This window comes from Heterocephalus glaber, unplaced genomic scaffold (genome assembly GCF_053883595.1).
Source record: "Heterocephalus glaber isolate CG9 unplaced genomic scaffold, H.glaber_assembly_v1.0 deba00001720, whole genome shotgun sequence".
Taxonomy (NCBI): Eukaryota; Metazoa; Chordata; class Mammalia; order Rodentia; family Bathyergidae; genus Heterocephalus; species Heterocephalus glaber.
In genome coordinates this window covers 654,446-670,475 of record NW_028258433.1, presented here as the reverse complement: position 1 = coordinate 670,475, position 16,030 = coordinate 654,446, and the positions used below count along the sequence as shown (strand labels likewise).

Genomic DNA, 16,030 nt, shown 5'->3' with positions numbered 1-16,030 from the left:
GTGGCCTCTGAGGAATAAGACTTGTAATGGGAAGGGAGAATAGAGTATGTCAACTTCTTGTTCTAAGCCTTTTATCACTATAATAAAACTTTGAAAATTTAAAATTAGAATTTTCTTTTAGAATAAAGAAAATTTCAAAGTTTGAAGATTTAGACCATTTCAAGGAACTAAAACTACAAACTCATTAAAAAGACTGACTTTGACTTTTCAAGTATAAATTAAAATTTAAATTTTCATGGATCTGGGGAGATCACTATATTTGATGCTTGGAAACCCTACAGATAGGATGTTATTGCTGAAATAACATGACATCCAGATCAGAAACTGAATCAGCAGGAGAGTCTGGTTTGTCTGATGCAGAGAAGGCCCTGTGTTCTCCAGTGGATGAGCTGCAAATAAAGAGTGATTCTCTTCTATTCTTGAGTAGAAAAATAAAAGGATTTTGAAGAAATTCTGAGCCTGCTGGATGAAAATAAAATCACAACGTCTGAAGAGAGACATATACTTTTTTTGACACCTGCAAAGCAAATTTTAAGATGCTATAGTGACCTGCAGGGTGGCAACTCAGTATGTCTCTGAAGTACCCACCACGTTCTATCAGGAAGCCTGCTACCTAGAAGACAAAGGCTCTATATGTCATGTCTGGAAAGATTAAAACTATCTGCCCATGGTTAGGCCTCACAGAACACCTTCACATGACCACCACAAACACAAGGTAAGGACAGGAAAATATGCTGGAATAAACTGAGATATGGCACTTTCTGCTTTCAATGGCAGTTGTGCCCTCCTCTGAATATACACTAACTCACTAACCTCATCCTGTTTCCTTGCCTACATTTTAATGCAGCTTAAAATAGTGGACTGTAGCTTTGTTGTGAGGATTAGGAAAAAAACATAGGCAACATATCCGGTGAGTAAAAACAAATAGTAGCATTATACTTCTGCATTAAAGAAGAGGGAGACTCACTGCCACATGGTTATTAAATAAATGGTAGTATTGTGTCACTGCATTAAAAAATAGGTACAAACTCATTATCATACAGCTGACTGGGCCTCAGAAGGTAGTAATGCCTACAGATATAAAAATGACTTTTGTTGCTATTTGCTTTTTCTTGTTCCCAACGACCTCTGCTACAGCATGGCCCCTTACCTGCACCTCCCTATGGCACAGCATGGAGCCTCCTTCCCTGGGACCTTTCCCCTTTCTCTGCCCATTCTTAACCACAGCTTGTAAGCTGCTCCGATGTCCAGCTACTTTCTGGTTATGGCATCCACTCACTCCATTCCAAATGTGTACAACCCCTCAACAAATGATAAACTTAGTCCCTATTACAAGACCCACTCTTTATATTTACAGTAAGGCACTGGGAAAAGTGTTCTTCAGGCAGAATTTCATCTTTAAAAGAATTGGCTATCATTAGCAAAGAAAAGAATCGTTACTATGGGCCATCTGCTAGGACACAGAAATAGTTCCATCTTGAAAAAGCAGAAAAATTATATTATTGTTTTTCAGTATTATCTCCATGGTGCATGTTTCTGGAGAGCAAACTGTGCTTAGTGGTTTCCTAGTACACACAAGTGCTTTGGCGAATATGGCACACTAGGTTAATAGTACTAAGTTAATTATATTAAGGAAAGTGCAGAGTTTTAAGATACTGGTATCATGACTACAGAAGAGTAATACATATACCACAACAAGGCTGACTCAAAATGCTAAAGTCAATCTGGAGTTCCCTACTTGGTTGTGGCCAAGGCCACTTGTTGTACCTTCTCTGTGTCTCACTTATGTCACTTATCTCCTTCTATCTTTACTACTGATGATTATTTCTGCATATGCTTCATCCCTTTCCTTCTTGACCTACTTTATTCATGGAACTGGCCTTCTCTGTAGGGCAGTCCTTGCCTGGTAGCATCTATAGATTCCCTGCCAGCCCCAGAATTGATGGACGAAACTTGTTTCTGATTTATGGATAGGCCAGCACTGCCATCAAAGCCATGTCTGTGAATTTTATCCCCACTCTGACTTCTGGGCTGGTACTACTTCCCCACGAGCTCCCACACCCTCAACCTCATGAAGGCCTCTGTGGGAGGCCATGTCCACAACACTGAGCTCTCACAGAAGTCCACAGGATATCTGCTGCCAAAACAAGGTCAATCCATATACTATATATTTATTGGGAATCAGTTAGATGTAAAAGCAAGCCTGTGAGCCTATGCAGAGCCTCATGGCTTCATAGACTGCAGAGGACAGGGAGGTCTCTCCAGGTCTCATCCTGTCAAGAAGCTGAGATCACAGGCATGTGCCATCAAGCCTGACCAAATTGGTACAAATTTTTAAACTGGAAAAATGACATCTAGTGAGTCAGTGCTTTGTAAATTGTTATAGACCAGAGTCAGAAAGGGAAGAATAAACCACTGGCCCAGACCAAGCTAAAGAGGAAGACCTGAGCCCAGACAAAAACTATTAAAGAGAAATCCCATTAGCACCTTCTGCATGAACCACATTTCAGAGGTTCAGAAGTAGAGAAGAGGTGATTCAGAAGTATAGCTAGAAAGGTCTACTGATGGCTGCAGAGTATGGTTAAGAGCACTGACTTCAGAGGCAGCCTCCACATATTTGAATCTCCACTTACCAGATGGAGGAACTTGAATTAGTTACTTGTCTCTTGTCTCAGGTCTGCCATCTGTAAAATGGGAACAATAATAGTACTTCACTCACAGGGTTGTTTTTAGGAAAATTAAAATCAGTTAATATAGGCAAGATTTAGGGAAGAACTAGGAACCTAGTGAGTAGGATATAATTTTGTTAAAGAAATATTAAAACATCATCTCATACAGCAAACTCATTGCTTTAGATTTAACATGGGGAGTGAACTTCCAGTGTGTTGCTCTTGGACAACTTTACTTTAGTTATTTACAATTCTGTAGATAAAGGCTTTCACAATAGGGTCTGAGCACAAACAGAGATTAATCATTAAGTGTCTCACTCACATTAGTATTTGTGAATTTATCCAGTGCTAAATCCAGTGACACTGGAGAACTAAGTTTCCATATAAGTCAATTTTCTAGCAACTGAAGCACACCTAAGAGGGAATGCACTGAAAGTTTGAATTATGTTAAGAGGTAGATTGTAAAATATACTGCAGGATTTCTACTTTCTGAAAGAGTGCATCAACACTAAGGTAGTTTTTCCACAGTCACCACTGTATATCAGTCATTAGACTCCTGTAACAGAGTGATGATCTTGGAGATTAACTACTGTGCTTTAAGAATCCATTTGTTTCTAAACTATTAACTCTCTCGGACAAGTGTACTGGAGCCTTTAATCTCTTTTACTTTAACTTTTTCTGCATCTCCCTCCACCCCTCAATGTTATTTAAGTGGTACATCTTGCAACCATCACTATTTCTACTTCAGGATATAATTTTTCTTTTTTTATAATTTGTAATTACTTGCAACACATTAAAATTATGTATAACGCAAAAACTATGTAGCATACAGTACACAGTATATCAATTACAGTGTGGGCAGAAGCCACCAGTGAAGAATAGGGAAATTGAACTGCATACTGTGGGAAACATTCACTCTAAAAACTGTTTCCAGATTTTTGCTGTTAAGCTAGCTGAAGTTGCCAAACAGCACCACTGTTTTGATTAGTGATAAGTAATCACTGAAGTTAAGAGAAGGTAAAAGTCCCCAGAACTCCAGACATATATAATACAGCTACTCAACATCTCTACTGTGTTAGTTTCATAATTTCTGCTGTAACAATATTACCACAATTTAATTGCTTAAGACAATACAAACTTATTATCAAACATTTCTAGGAGTCAGAAGTTTGAAATGGGTCTTAATGGACTAAAATCAATTCTTCCCATGCCTTTTCCAGCAAGAAGCTGAAAAAATAGATTTAACAAAATAGAGGACAATTGCATTGTTTGGCTTGTGATCTCTTCCTCCAACTTCAAAGCATATCATTCCAAATCCTTCATCAGTCATCATATGTGCTTCTCTGGCTTTGACATACCTACCTCCTTCCTATAAAGACCCTTGTGATTTCACTGGACTTATGTGGCTAATCCAAGATACTCTTTCATCTCAATATCCTTGATTTCATCATGCTTACAAAGTCTCCCTTGCTACATGAGATACTATATCCCAGGAATTAGGACATAAACGTATTTGGGGGCCATTATCCTGCCACCACATTAGCACAGACTTTGACTATATCTCAAAACTCAGCTAGTTAAAAAAAAGTAAGCTGGTGATCTTCTCACTCAATTGCCTTCATCTCATTGAAAACAGCTCAGCCCATAGTTTTCCTGCATTTTAGCTGATGGCAAGTTCACTCTTCCAACTACTAAGGACAAAAACCTACTGTAATCACCAACTCCTCATTCTCTCACATCCATGTAACCTGTCACAAGTACCATCAGACAGCCTTTTAACAACAAATCCAGCATCTGCCTACCTCAATCTACCTCCATCCGCAGCTAGCACCAGTCCACGCTGCTCTCTTCTCTCAGTCTGATACTGGGAATAGCTGCCTGTATGGTCTTCCAGTCCTTCCCTCTTCTCTCATTCTGAACCCTACAGCCAGAGTGTCTTTGAAAAGTGAAAATTATATCACATGACACTCCTCTCTTCTAACTTCTATAATGTCTCTCCATCTCATATCAGCATAAAAGCCAAAGTCCTCATGATAAGCATTACAGGGAAAGTCATTCTGTGTGGTCCAAGCAAACACTGTGAGAGAAAATTAGAAAAAATACAGGCATATGAAGAAGGGCTTGGGACCCCATGTGAAGAAGCCTGACCCTATTCTAGGGACCAGAGATGGCTGCTGACAAGTATTCAGCAGAGCTGTGACATCATCAGTTCTGTACTTTGGAAATATACCTCTGACTGCAGCCTGCACTGGGACAAAGTGGGGAGTGTAGGAAGAAGGAAAAAGGGAGAAGTGTTGGGAGGCTGCTAGAGGAGCCCAGCAGAGAGAGAACAATGACAGCATAGAGGGGAGTGGACTGGTATTCCGCTATTTAGGGAGCATATGTGGCAAAATCTGGTGAGGATAAGTTCATGGCTATCTATGATAGCAGAGATCCCACCAGCCAGACAGGAAACTCAGCAGGAAAAGCAACAAGATGAATCTGCTGAAACCAAGGTGTATAGCAGATGTTTAAGTCAGAGTGCTAGAAAGACAATTGTCACACGGAATTTGGTGAAAAGTTAGGATACACTGGCTGGAAATATATACTTGGAAGTCTACAGTTTACAGATGGTTATTTAAACCATACAAATACATTTTAAAAAGTAAGACTACCTAGCACGTGCATATAGGAGGAAAAGAGAAGAGGGCTCAGGAATGAGTCTTTTAAAAGAAAGAGAAGCCTACAAAGGAGAATGAGAAAGAATAGCTAGAGAGTTAAGAACAAAAACTTAGTAGAATTGGCCCTTGTAGATAGAATGCAAAAGAAACCAGAATTTCAAATAACAGTATTTACTACTACCAAATGCTGCTGATAGGTTAAGTTAAAAAAAATGGGGGGTGGGGAAACTGAAAATGTTTCATTGGATTTCATGTCATGCAGTTGTTAGATTTTGACAAAAGTAGTTCTGGTGGGGTTCAAGCCATATTGCAGTAGGCTATGGTATGAAGAAGGCAGAGTGAAAAACCTGTCCATGAAATATAGCTAAATGGGGACATGGGCCACCAGGGCAGTAGGAGGAAAGGAAGAGGAATCCAAAAGAGATTTTGTTCTTTTCATCTTCTTTCTTTCCTCTCTTTCTTCCTACTCGCTTCTAAGGTATCAAAGCTATCCATGGCTAAATACCATTGGAAGAAACCATCAAGAGAAAAACATATTATTAACTTGTAAAATCCCTGAAAAGGGAAGAGAAAATAGGTGGTCAAAGTCACCATTTGGTCTCTTCTCAAGTTTCACCTTTCAGAAAGCCATTCCCTGACACTGTAAAATACGTCACCCATCTCTTCTCAAGGCATTTGGATTAAAATGGCAAAAATGACACTCTTACCCTCAAAGAGCTTCCAATCATTTAGGAGAGGAGAAGCCACTAACCAAAAGATACGGACAGTTTTATATACACTGTGGCGGGTGTTCTGCTGTGGTAGAACAGCTATTGATAAAAGGAGTCAGGGAGAGAATTCTAGAAAGACAGCTGAGTAGGATTCTAGAAAGATACCAGGAACCGCCTCCTCATCCACACAATGACATTGGTACAATCTGTTTGATGTAACTAGTTTGGAAATGTATAGTCTATTGCTGAAGGTTTCCAGCATGCAGGGGAAGGCTTGGACAGAGAATCATGGTGAATTACAGTCAAGCCATGCACATATTTCAGGATCAGACTGGATGCATTTGACAGGAGCAGATAGTCTCTGTCCTCCAAGTATCAAGGGTCACTGTTTGATTATTGATTGCTCCTTCTAGTCTTGGAGGTGCAGAGGCAGAGGAAGCAGGCACTATGGCTGCACAACTCCTCATTGTGGTAAGCCCTTCTACCTTTAGCCAGAGTGATTTCCTGGGTTCTTAGAAGGCAAGCCTTCATTTTTCTGTTTTTTCCCATCTAGGAGCCAGATGTTTAAGACTAGGACATTCAAAAGCAACTGAATATATAGGGAAAATTACAAAGGCACTGTGCATGTCCAGGGAAAGGTACAGGCTTTGGAAAAACCTTATGTTTATATCTCAGGCTGATCTTAGGCAGAGAGACAGCCTTCAGTGATCAAAACAAAACCAGCCAACCTGAGGAAGGAATAAGTCTGAACTTCAGAGTTACTAAATTATTATAGTCACTATAATTATTATAGTCACATAATTAGTTTTCAACAAGAAAAAAAAGTCATAAGACACTCATAACACAAAAAATCACAGTCAATTCAAAAGAAAACAATAAAACAAGAGAAACTTTCCCTGAAAAAGATCTGATGACAGATCTATTAGACAAAGACTTTCAAATATCTGTTTTGAAGATGCTCAAAGAACTAAAATAAAACATAAAGTTAAGAAAAAGTGTATGAACAAAACCAAAATATCAATAAAGAAATGGAAAACTTGAAAAGAGACCAAGAACTTCTGTACTGAAAAGTATAACTAACATTAAAAGCTCACTAGAGGGATTCCGAGGCAGATTTGAGCAGGGATAAGATATAAACTGTGAACCTGAAGCTAGGATAATAAAAATTAATGAGGCTGAGAAAAAGAAAAAAGTTGAAGAAAAATAAAGAAAGCTTAAGGATCCTGTAGGACATCAAAAAGTAGACCAACATATGTATTGTGTGTGTGTGCGCACACCTGCATGAAAGAGAGAAGGAGAAAAAGAGACTTTGAACAAGAAGTGGCCCAAAATTATTCAAGTTTTATCAATGTAGTGAATATAAACATCCAAGAAGTTCAACAAACTCCAAGAGAGATAAACTCCAAGAGACCTATATCAAGACACATCAAAATCAAAACAGAGGAAACCAAAGTCAAAGAGAATCTTGAAAGTGGTACAGGAATAGTGACTCATCACAAAGTATTCTCAATAATAATTTTGGCAGATTTCTCATCAGGAATATTGGAGGCTAAAAGGCAATGGGCTGATATATTCAAAGTGTTAAGAGAAGAACACTATCAATCAAGAACCTTAAAGCTAGCAAACTGTCCTTGGAAAATAAGGAAGAAATTAAGACATTTTTCAGATAAATAAAAAGCAAGGAAATCAAGCCTGCAAGAAATGCTAAGAGAGTCTCATAGGTTGAAATGAAGATTAGCCACCAACTCAAAGCTATAGGAAGAAATAAATATCACAGTAAAGGTAAATGGGTAAGTACAAATGATAGTATTACTGTAACTTTGGTTTCTAACTACACATTTTCTTTTCTACATAAGAGAAAAATACATTTTAAAAAGTACTACTGATATATTTGAACATATAATCTATAAAGATGGAATTGTGTGATATCAAAAATTGAAAGGGATGAAGACAGCTATAAAGAAATTTTATTTATTTTAATGAATTAAAATGAATTTTAATGTTATTTAAGATGATATAAATTCAAATTAGAGTATCATAAATTTAGGATGATATATGTAATCCCTATGGTAACCACAGGAACAGCGGCTATAGAATATATATAAAAGAAATAAGACAATTTAAAAATAGACAAAATATAAAAGAAAAGAAATACAAGAACCAAGGAACAAAAAAGACATAAGGCATAAACAGAAAATAAATACCAACATGACAGAAATCCTTCCTTATAATTACTTTAACTGTAAATGGACTAAACTCTCCAATTAAAAGACAGAGATTGACTTAGTAGATGACTTAGTAGATTTTAAAATAATGTATTATAACTCTCCACAGTTTACAAGAGACTGATTTGTGATCCAAAGACACAAATAACTTGAAAATGAAAAGACTAGAAAAGATGTCCCATGCAAACAGTGTTAACAAAAAGGATCAGGGGAAGCTATGCTGAATTCAGAGAAAATAAACTTTTAAATTGAAAAAGTTCACAAAGGACAAAAGTGAATCAAAAATGAGATCTGAAACTTTAAGTAGTTTTAAGGCAAAAGCTTCATGACACTGGGTTTAACAACGATTTCTTGAATACGACACAACGAGCACAGGCAAAAGGAAAAAAAAAGTTGGACTGCATGAAAATCTAAAACCTCTATTCATCAAAAGAACTATCTCTCAATTTTTCTATGAACATAAAACTGCTCTAAAAATTTTTTAAAGACACTATCAGTGGAGTAAAAAGGCAATCCATAAACGTAAAAAAAGTATAAATTATATACCTGACAAGGGATTAATACTCAGAATATACAGAGAACTTCTAAAACATCACCAAAAAGATATAACCAGATTCAAGGATGGGCAAAGAACTTGAATAGGTTATTTCCTTGAAGAATATATAAAAATGAACACTCACACATGAAAAGATTTTCATGATCATTCTCATTATTAGGAAAATGTAAGTAAAAATTTACAATAATATAACATCTGACTAATATTTTAAAAAACAAAAAATGACAAGTATCAACAAATATACAAACAAATGGAATCTTGTGTGCTATTGATAATGATCATAAAATGGTTGATGTGCTGTGGAAAACATTGTGTAGTGACTCCAAAAATTAAAAATAGAAGTACCATATAACCCAGCAATCCTACTTCTAGATATATATACCACAAAGAATTGAAATTGGAGTCTCAAAGATTTATTTGTACATTAGCATTAGTTACAACAGTTAAAACACTGAATCAACATAAATGTCCACTTTTGGATAAATGGATGAACAAAATGTTGTGTATGCACCTAATGGCATATTATTCAGCTTTAAAAGGAATAATATTCTAACATATGCTATAACATGGATGAACCTCGATGACATTATGCTAAGAAAAATAAGCTAGTCACAAGAAGACAAATATTATATAATTCCACTTATATTAGACATTTAGCGTAAATTTACACAGGAAGAGTAGAATGGTACTTGCCAGAAGCTGGGAGAATGGAACGGTGATTTGTTGTTTTAGTGGGTACAGTTTCAGTTTTACAAAAATAAAAAGAGTTCTAGAGTGGATTTGTGTTGGTTGCACAACAATATAAATGTAAATGCCACTGAACAATACATTTAAAAATGATTAAGATAGTAAATTTTATGTCCTGTGTAATTCACCACAATGAAAGAATATTAAAAACAGGAGCAACTAGGACTAGAGTCTTCCAAAGGCCTGGGGGAGCAGAAGATGGACAGCTCAACCAAGCCCTAGAAATAACCAGGTACAATCCAAACTACTGCAGGTGGCTGTAAACCACTGAAAATATAATTATTAAAAAAATATTCATTAGCACCTTCCTTGAAATATGACAAGTGTGGATTCTGTGCACAGTGTGTAAAGTTGTTAACATCTCCCTGGTTCTGGTCTGTGAACAGCCATCAGAAACCCTCTCCTTCCACTCAGCCCATGCCTCTTCCCTCCTACCAGCTGGCAAGGACTGCTCTCACCAGGCAGGATTTGGCTCCCCCTTCACCTCCCCTTCTTTCCCACAGTCCTTGCTTCTGGTCCTTTTTGGCTCTAACACCAAACAGTAACATCAATGTGTCACCAGGGAAAACTATCCATTGAAACATTAATTTGTTTTTCTTCTATTAATTTGAAATATTAATTTGTTTTTTATTCTATTTTCCCTTTTCTTGCCTCCCCTGAGCAGGCTCAATGCTTCCCTGTCCTTAGGCAGCTTGGTGACTCTGCAGAGACCAGGAGTTTCTGTAAGCCATTTTCCTTGCTGGCTTTGCTTTCCAAATCTTTAAACAAATCAAAGGGGAAAAAAAGAGACTTAAAGTAAGAGGAGGAACCCCTGTGGGATCTGCAGAGAAGAGCAGGAAACTAAGAGATTCCTCCAAAGTAAACGTCCATGGCTAACAAAACAGAAAGGCCTGAGGTTTCTAGAGATAGGCAGGCTTTGTCCTGGCAGCTTTCCTATGCCACCAGAGCCTAGGAAGGAAGGTACAGCTGCAGTTAGGCACAGCCTGGGCTCCCAAAATCCACAGGTTCCCAAGTACAGAAACAGCATGCTGGCTCACCCAAGAAAGGAAATTACACGATATCTTTAGATTGAGGCTATGGATCCACGACCAGAGCATGTCCTGCATACCTAGCTGCTTCCTTTAGCCCTAGGATCTTTGTATGAAAGTGAAGGAAAGAAGAAGCTAAAGACTGTAGCTAACACTGAATCTCCTCCCAGCTCAGAGTTCGAAAGAGTTCTGAGTCAACATTAAATTACGTTATAGGAACTGAATTGTCCCACCTGAATTTCATCATGGGTATATTACTTTGGTGGAAATAAAATGGAGAAAATGGACTCTTTAATCAAGTAAAACATTTGCTCAGCCTGTGCTGGTCAGGAAAGGCAAGTCCAACCCACATACATAAAATTTGTGACATTTACTTACATTCTATCCTGCATAACCAAGAACAGTACAGAACCTAACTCACAAGTTGACTTAGTGGCAGTCTTGAATGAACAATTTTCTTTAGTCCTTCAAGTAACCATGTAGTGGCCCTCCTGCTTCATCTTGCTCTTCTGCCTGACAGCAACTGAAGCTATCTTTGAAATATGTGAATCTGATCATGTCACTGCCCTGATAAGTGGTCCCTTTTGCACTTACAGCAAAACCTGAACTCTTAAACAACTATAAAACCCTTCAATTGCCAAGTATGATTGAACTTTCAAATCCTATCTTTCCACTGTCATTGTGTGACATGGTCCCTCTCTCTCTACTCACAGAGAAAAGATTCATTTCATAAGGACAACAACTCCTGCCAAAGGCCCAGCCTCTAACATCTCCTCTGCCTGGGTTTCTCCAGGTCTACACACCCATTGTACTAGCACAGAGTGGGTACGCAGTAAATGTTAAAGGACTCATGAGCCTCTAAGCCAGTTCGCAATTCTTTATATGCAAGAGAAGTGGCTGGTGCCTTCCTTCCTCACAAGTCCCTCATTAGGACAGAAGGACAGGGATCAGAGAGGCAGACACGAGTCTATTCTGTCCTACAGAAGTATTTTATTTGACCCTCACAATGTAATGGTTTGAACTCATCACCAACATGCATAAACCAGGGAATTCCACATAAAATATCCAGATGACTGATTTAAGATGGAAAATGAGGACCTGGCATTGATGACCCAGTGGTCCTATGCAGCAATCAGCAGGTGCTGTACCTGCTGAATGTACCCACATTTCAGTGGGTACTGTGCCCACACTAATGGCCCCGTAATCCTACACAGGAACCCTGTCCAGAGGAGCATTACTTTCCTGTTCACCTCACCCACCCTCCATACTGTTCTCTGACAGCAGGTGCAAGGTGGCTTTCATCTACCCTCATCTTCCCAAACAGCCTCCCCCTGTGAAGTCCTAGAAGCCCCCGAACAGAGAACCCACGCAACAGAAGACAACCCTCATCATATGTGGTGACCCAGATTCATGGAAGACTCATGCCCGCCACCAAGCTGAAAGTAAGCACGTTCACAGCTGTGACCTCTGTGAATTTACAGAGGGGATCTTTTTCTGGCTTCCAGAAGCTACTGAGGGAGTCTGTTAATGAGGTCAATTTGTTTTAATTTTTTAGCTGTGCATCTGAACCATCTGTGCATCCCTAAAATTTGCTCATACATTTTAGCCCTCATCTAAAAAGGTATCCTATCTTGGCCTCCTTTTCATGAGCTTTTTTTTACTGGTTAGGTCTTGCAAAAGATGAGAATTAATTCCCAAAGGTCCATATTGCTAAGCAACAATTTCCTGAGGCTGCCTAGATGCCCTGCTCCTCAACCTAACAGCTGACACCCATGTAGAATCTCAGCTCCAGCGTGCTCTGCCAGCCTCACAGATGTTATCAAGCACACCCAACAGAGCATCTTAAATTACATGGAATTGGTATGAATCTTCCCCAGCAGACAGGTCTAAGCCAGTGAATCTGCTGAAAGGAAAGGAAGCATTTGCATCCCTTGATTCAGCTGGTCTAAACCAATTGAATCAAAGCACTACAAAGCTGTATTACAAACAATCGCTTATAGTTACACAGAAAGCTGTATGAGCAACATCTTCCTGCTGCAAAGGAGCTTGTTCTCATATTAAGTTAATATTTTAGACATGAGGTTCTCTCACCTCAAACTACATTACATTCAAGAGGGAAATGAAGTTTCATTCCCTCCCTGAATTATTCAAAACCTTCTAATTTTCAGTACACATAAATACACTCCGCCTTAATAAAAATGCTTCCTCTAAGGAATGCCTCCAGGCTTTGTCTACTCCTAAGGCACTTCTTTGAATACCTGGTAATAAATGGACTTTTAACATTTGAGGATTGAAAGTGATAATTATATTACTTGAAATAATTGCCTATATTCAATAAACATTTTGGTCATGTTCAGTTGACTAAAAGCTTCATTAGAGGCTCTATATATTTACACTTCAATATTTTTCCTGATTGATCTCTTTGTTCACAAATCCATTTATCTAATTTCATGTATATAATTTCTATTAATTCAAAATAAATTAATAACTTTTTTGGTAGTGGGGTAGGGAGATAAATCAAAGGGTAAAGTGATTCCCAGAAGATCATCACTAACAAAAATGACACTTTTGCTTTCAATACCTTTGTACAAAATGAATCCCAAGGAGAGCAGTTATTCACAAACATGAAGACATGGCTAAGAAGACGCACATACCATTCCTCACTTTACACTTGGAAAGTTAAAGGATAGTTGAGTTACCGTACAGTACATGATAAAAGTCTCCATTATTCCTGAAGTAACTTCGCATCTTTCGTTTCAAATATAATCTTCCCACATCCTGACTTTTGTTCCTCTAGTCCCAGAAGCAGAGAGATTCCTACAGCTAGGTCCATACACTATTCCTTGCTATCTCCAACTTCCAATTATTTCATCTCCCATACTACAGCCTCTTATTATAACTACTTGTCCATTTTTTTTAAACAACAAAATGCCTGGGTTTCTCTCCTGGACATTCTGACACCATTATTCTGAGCTATAGGCTAGGCTTTAAGATTCTACTACACAACCAATGTGGAGAGTCATGCAGAATCTATCCTCCTATCCTAGTCACAAACCGATGGCTTGTGGGCAAGAGTACCCTAGAGATATATGCTGTTTGTCTGTTTGCTTGTCAGTAAAATATACATAAGATTTACCATTTTAGCAATTTTTAAGTGTGAAGCTCTGCATTAAATATATGCACAGTGTTCTACAACAGAATATATGCTTTTTGTGGAGGAGCATACCATGTCATTTTAAAAATGTTTGTAATTAGAGACACTGCATTTAAAAATACAAACGTTTGGATGGCAACAGAAAGCATATTAATGTGGCCTCCCAGCAACAGTCAGCTGGGACAAGGCAATATTGACCCCCATCATAAGTTCTTCCCAGACTGGTTCCCATACAAAGGCTTTATTTTATAGCAGGGCTAAATCTCTTTACAACTAAAACTGTCCCATCTTTTGATGCCATGTCTCTTTCCAATCATTCCCTCTGTTTCTTTCTTCTTCTCATCTCCCGTTCACTCCTCAAAGCCCTGAAATCTGATTTCCTCTTTCTCTGCTGCACTGAAACTGCCCTGTCCAGATCAATGATCTCACGCTACCAAATCAAATTCCAAGCATGATCAATGCTAACTCCCTATACCCAATGGATATTCGTAAACACTGTGCCCATCTGGAGTTTCTGTGTCTATGCTCTCTGGGTCCCCCCTCTCTTCTTTGTACCCAGGGTTCTCTCTTGCCATACAGCAAGGGACGATATCCTGCACATTCATGGGTCATGGCCATTCCATCCACTGACACATTCATATATAATAATTTGTCAAGGACTCAAGGAGAGTCTGAAAGATCTGGTTTGAGTGTTCAGTGATTCAGGGCCACTTATTCAGCCTATGCTCCAATATCTTTATCTAAACAATGAGGATAAATACTTTCACTCCAAAACTACAGGAGTATGTGAAAACATACAGAGCTCTAAACCAGAGCTTCACTGTCCAGTAGAACTTTCTGTGAAGATAGAACTGTTCAGGTCTATGGGTGCTATCTGACATGGAATCATGCACTACTCACACATGTCCACTGAACCCTGGCAATATAGCTACTGTGACCAAGAGTTAAGTTTTCAATTGTGTAAACTGTTAATTCATTTGAAATTCAATTTGCATAATCACACAGAGCCAGTGGCTCCCTGTTGGATGGCATAGCTCTGAAGTGATGAACACTGCACAAGCATCAGCAAACACAGCTACTGCTGTTGTCACCATTAACAAAGAAAATAATAACAGCAAACTTTTCCAGTTCAAACCTGCCACATGGACTCCAGGCTCTGCAGAAACAAATGTCTGGCAATCTTGAGATCCTCTTAAGAGGTTCTTAGTCTCAGCCAAGTGACCAAAATTCATCAAAGATATAGTAAGAGTCAGGAATTATTTTGTCCTGTTAATCTGCATCCAGTGAAGAGGTAGGTACGTAGCCATGACAGGAGATGGAACTTCACTACAATCAAGCAGAGGTCCCCACTGGAGGTCCCCATGCAATCAGACTTCAAACTGGGGTCTGACTGTGATAAGCTGGTCCTCCCACCTGGAGCATGCTCTGGGAACTGCTCTGTGGAGCAGGCAAATTCATATATCTTGTGTCTCTTAACATCTCTCTGCAAATCACCATCACCTCTGGGACCAAGCCTAGTCCAAATGTCCACTGAACACCTTCACACGGATTTTCACAGAGCCCCACACTCCAAACTGAGCTCATTATCTTTGCCTGCCCCTAGAGCCCGTTCCCCTTCCTACCTCATCCTCTCACCTGAGCTATCCTAGACAGCTACCAAACCCAGCTGTTCTGACCCAAATAACTTCTCACAGTGTTAGAGGACACTTCAGAAATTATCTACTCCTATCTTCTTATCCTATAAAATAAGAAACCAAAATAAAGTCAAGAGAGTGTTCTTTGTCAGGGTTCCCTAGAGAAGCAGAACAAACAGTGTGTGCGCATGCAGAGAAAGATTTATTTTAAGGAATTGGTTCATGTGAATAAACAGGTTGGCCAGTCCAAAATCATTAGGGCAGCTCATCCAGCTGCAGACTAGGGAAAAGCTGATGTTGCAATTCAAATGCAAAAGCTATCTTCTGGCAAAACTCTTCTTGCTGGGGGAAGAAAGGTGGCAGTCTTTTCTTTTATTTAGTCCTTTGACTGAATGAAGAAGCCCACCCACCTATGGAAGACAATCTGCTTTACTTAAAGTCCAACAACTTCAAAGTTAATCTTATCCAAAGTGCCCCCACAGAAATATCCAGAATTGTGTTTGAGCAAATATCTGGGCACAGTGGCCCAGTCAAGTTGACACATAAAATTAGCAAATCACCAAGTTATTTGAGCACAGACAATGAATTAAAGCCAGAGGAAAATTAATGATAAACTTTTTAAAACTACAAAAATATAATTTTTTCAA

General features: G+C 38.7%; 1 protein-coding gene across 8 annotated transcripts in view; it reads right to left on the bottom strand.

Annotated features, from left to right (window-relative positions):
* The window catches only part of Mtus2 (microtubule associated scaffold protein 2), a 716,842-nt gene that overhangs the window by 494,948 nt on the left and 205,864 nt on the right, over positions 1 to 16,030 (bottom strand). For 6 of the 8 annotated variants that reach the window (XM_087199504.1, XM_087199503.1, XM_087199498.1 and 3 more), the window contains exon 2: positions 2,634 to 2,684. The exons of the other annotated variants lie outside the window; for them this stretch is intronic. The gene's annotated coding sequence lies outside the window, so the exon portion shown is untranslated. The remainder of the gene's footprint in view (positions 1 to 2,633; positions 2,685 to 16,030) is intronic. 8 annotated transcript variants of the gene reach the window in all.